The sequence below is a fragment of the Macadamia integrifolia genome, chromosome 12 (assembly GCF_013358625.1).
Source record: "Macadamia integrifolia cultivar HAES 741 chromosome 12, SCU_Mint_v3, whole genome shotgun sequence".
NCBI lineage: Eukaryota > Viridiplantae > Streptophyta > Magnoliopsida > Proteales > Proteaceae > Macadamia > Macadamia integrifolia.
In genome coordinates, this window is record NC_056568.1 from 16395972 (window position 1) to 16400859 (window position 4888).

Sequence of the window (4888 nt, forward strand, 5' to 3'; positions counted from 1 at the left end):
TTGTCCAAATCAATGTAGCACAAGTTCTTTCCAAAGATGTGTACCATGTCTCATATTCTAGGAATTTTTTGCTGAGGTAATATATGGCATGCTCTGCCCCTTATTTCTTCTCCTTATGTGCTAGCAAAGAGCGCATAGAATATTCTCCTATGGATAATTACAAGAGAAGTGGTTCTCCTTCCATCGGAGGTGTCAATACTAGTGGGTTTATGAGGTATCCCTTGATTTTGTCAAAAGCTTGTTGGCATTGGTCATTCTATTCCATGGGCTGATCCTTCTTCAGCAGCTTGAAAATTGGTTAGCTATGAATCTGCTAATAAACTGGATGTGACCCAAGAATCCTTGTATCTGCTTCTCAATCCGTGGTGTGGGCATCTCCTGAATTGCCATGATCTTGATAAGGTTGACTTCAATGCCTCTTTCACTCACCAAAAAACCTAACAACTTTCTTGCTATTGCCCTAAATACACACTTTTGAGGGTTCAACTTCAGTTGATACTTCTTGATTCTTTCAAAGAAATGCTTTAGCGAGGGAATATGCCCTTGCCGATCTTTTGACTTTACTATCATGTCATCTACATAGACTTCCACATCTTTGTTCATCATGTCATGCAATATGGTTGTAGCTGCTCTCTGATAAGTTGCCCCGGCATTCTTCAATCTAAAAAGCATCACCTTGTAATAATAGGTTCCCCACGGAGTGGTGAAGGCTATCTTCTCATGATCTTCTGGGTGCATGCTTATTTGGTTGTATCCCGAGAATCCATCCATAAATGATAACAAAGCATTCCCCTCCGTATTATCCACCATTACATCAATGTGAGTTAATGGGAAGTCATCTTTAGGGCTCACTTTGTTAAGATCTTGGAAGTCCATGCACATTTGTACCTTGCCATCTTTCTTTGGTACTAGTATAATGTTGGCCAACCATTAGGGGTACTTCAGCACATGTAGAAATCCTGCATTCTATTGCTTCACAACTTCTTTTTTGATCTTCTCACTCCATTCTGGCCGCATTCTTCGGAGCTTCTGCTTTACTGATTTTACCCCAGGGTAGGTTGGAAATCGATGTTGCATGATATTGTGGTCTATACCAGGCATATTCTTATAAGACCAAGCAAAGACTTCGGTAAACTCCTTTAAAAGACTAATCATTTGTTTTGCTTCTTCATTTTCTAGGGTGGTACCAATTTTTACCTCTCGAAGGCATTGGTTGGTTCCTAGGTTAATAACCCAAGTATCCTCACGGATGGGTTGGGCTTTCTTTGATTTGCATTATTTTTTTAACTGTCGATATTTATTTAGATCATCATCAGAAAAAAGGAGACAAGTCATACTCAGAATCAGAAATTTGATTCATGAAACGAATAACAAACTCGACATAGACGGACTCTGGACTTGCCTCGAGAGGGGAGGCCTACATGAAATCATAAACAACAGATTTGACAACTGTCTTGATGCTTTTGTCAGTGGTATTTAGGTTGGTTGACTCGATAGCATGAGTAAACTTGAAGTCTTCTCCAATGCTAGTCCAATTTAAGAGCAGTTTAATGGCTTGATGGGTCCGGAGGTGTGGCAAAGAGCCTTCTTCTTCTCCTTCTAAGAAAGTTGTCGCTATTTCTTCAATGGTATTGATATCAGATGCTTGTTTCTTCACAAAGACGAGTTGATCCAACTCATATTCCCTAAAGCTAAACTTTTTGAGGGGTGATGATTGGTGAAGGCTGCTTAACCAACTTTTCAAGCCTGTTGAGGGATGTCATCCCGGTGCCTCGGTCACATCTTTGACCACCATTACGGGTCTTCCTATTGCAGTTGATTCAGGCACAGTGCATACAGATCATCATTCTTTGTGGTCTTCTTTGCTTTGCATATATGCTCCTTCCTCTGAAAGGCCTGGGCTAGAGCTCATGTAGCTTTTGAGATGTTATTTTTTGTATAAACAAATAGATGTAGTTCTTCAGATTGGTGGAAAGTTACAAACTCCAGATGAATCTTATCTTCTTTTCCTATTCTCACTTCAGGAGTACCCGAGGGCTTAGGGCTGACCGGATCATTGTCATGGGGTTGTTAGAGGAGAACCCATTTTCAATCAATGCTACATCCAGTATTCCAGTGATGTAACTATCATATTCTCTTTCCGTTGGAACCTCCTCTTGAGGTGTGTTTAACTGAATCAAAGGCGTAGGGTCATTCTCTTGACTTTCCCTCAGAACATTTACTAACTCTACTCACGAAGTTATTTCTGGAGATTCTGGCAATGTCAGTATATCCTTCCAGCTGTACCCACCAATCCATCCTTCTTTTGGATTTGATGGATTGTCTACCAAGCCCTAGGAATGATAATGATATAAGGGTGATAAAGGATATGAGGTGGGGTGATATGAAGGGGATGTGATGCAGGAGATAGGGTATTCTGATGAAGATAGTGGATGACAGGATGCTAAAGGGGTTCCTGCTCTCTGATGGTATGGTGAGAGGGAAGATAATGGCAAAGGTGGATGGTATGAGATGGTGGATTCCTCTTCTGAGGTCAGTGATGAAGGAGGGAAGATGGGCATCTGATCCTCATCTTTTGACTCTTCTCCTGATGGTTCTTCTTTCTCTGGGGTTTTTATCAAGTGATCTCTTCAAGCCCATGGCTTCATGAGTTGAGTGGGGTCACTTTCTATTGATTTTCCTTTGTACCTGACCAAGCACCATGTGCACCCGACCAAGCCCTACGTGCACCCAACCAAGCTCGAACGTACCCGACCAAGCTCCAGTGCCCTTGTTGAAGCTCCAGCACCCCTGTTGAAGCTCCAGTGCCCCTGCTAAAGTTTCAGCATCCCTATTGGAGCTCTAGCTCCCCTGCTGAAGCTCCAGCGCCCCTGTTGGAGTTCCAGCGCCTTGCTGAAGCTCTAGTTCCCCTGTTGAAGCTCCAACACCCTTGTTTTAGCCCCAACACCCCTGTTTTAGTCCCAGAACCCCTGTTTTAGCCTAGCATGCCTGTCGAGGCCTCGACACCCCTGCCAGTGATCGAAATCCCCATTCTGGTGATCGATTTGGAGAAGGGATTCCCTCTTCACCCGCCTGTGCACCCCACACTGCCCCGCTAGCGTACCCTACACCGGGGCCTCCCATTGGTCCAAAAAGGCATCTTTTTACCTTATTGGCCCAAAAAAAAAAAAAATACTTTCCCCCCCCCCCATTGGCCAAAGAAATTTACCCTTCACCCCATCGGTTTAAAAAAATCACTTTTTCACCTCATTGGTTGAGGAAATTCCTCTTTCCTCCCCATTGGTCCAAAAATTCTATAAATATCCCCCATTTTCTTTGGTTTTTCACACCACAACAACCCAAGCCTCCAAGTGAGCATCTCTTGTAGAGAAGCTTTGCCCTCTCTTCTCCCCTTCCCTCCTTAAGGTTTTTCAAGTCTTCGGAGAGATCTTCATAAGATCTTAATTCGAAGTGTTCTTCGAGCCTTTGAAACTCTTCAATCCTTTACCTTCTTTGAGTGATATTTTTGTGTAAAAAAGGATTGAGCAGTCTCCACCACCTCTCTACCCTCAGAAAGTTCGGCTTCCGAGAGCACGACGTTGATCAGCTGGTATTTATAAAGAAGCAAGCACCTATTCAGAAGAACAACTGCACTATTAAAGAAATAGCAGCAACTTTCTCAGGAGGAGAAGGAGGCCCTTTGCCACATCTACTCATCCATTGAGCCATCGCACTGCTTCTAAATTGGACTAGCATTGGGGAGAACTTCAAGTAATCATCTACAGCAACTGTTGGCCTCACTAAAGGGATCAAGGTGAGAAACCAAGGCCCATTCATCTCCCATCTTTTATGCTGACTGTGTTCTGTTTTCTGAAGTTCATCTCGAACATGTTCAAAATCCAAAAGGTTACTTGGAACTCTATTTCCGAGCAAGTGGGAAATCCATTAAAAGGAAGAAGTCCATTCTCACATTCAGCCCCAAACACAGCTTCATGAATTAAAAGATGGTTATCCCGCATCTTACATATTAAATATGGAGATGGCCCTCAGAAGTACCTTGGCCCATCACTTGAATTCGGAAAAATAAAATCTAGCCCCCACTAAGCGGATATAGGGGTGGAAAGAGAAACTTCTCACTCATGCCGGCAAAGAAATCTTGCTGAAAGTAGTGAACTCTTCTTTATCGAGCTATGGGGTGTCGTATTTCAAACTGCCCTCAATCCCATCATGGGTTAATTCGCAAGGTCTCTTCCAAGTTTTATTGGGGGCGAGGGGAAAATGACAACAAAATCCATTGGATTTCTTGGGACAGACTCCGTAAATGTAAGTCTAGGGGTGGTCTTGGATTGAAGCATCCATATATTCTGACTAAGGCGCTATTATCTAAGGTCACATGGAAGTTATGGAAGGAACCAAATTCTTGGTGAGAAACTCAGTTGAAGGTGATCTATTTTCCACATTCAGATTTTCTCTCAGCCAGATTCATTCACCGTCCCTCTTGGGCATGGTGCAACATTCTCCTTGGCCGGAAGGTTTTCCAAGATGGTCTCCTTTGGGTGATTGGTCTAGGCTCTAAAGTTCGTTTATGGGGTGATAAATGGATCCCTTCACTTCAGAATTTCTCTCTGCAGTACCCTCCTCCTCCTAACTGTCCTTTTATTGTGGGTCTCTAAAATTATTGATCCTATTAATAGAATCTGGAAAGATGACCTTCGTCACCTCTGGTTCGCTCCTTCAGATGCACAAGAAATCAAGAAGATCAAGTTGAGCTTGTTCCCTAGAGAGGATGTTCAAGTCTGCAGTGGATCCAAAAATGGTGTCTTCTCTGTGAAGACGACATACCATTTCCTTTCTAACCAAAGGGATCATTTAGCTGCCCAAAGGAGCTCCTCTCCTCACAAATCACCCA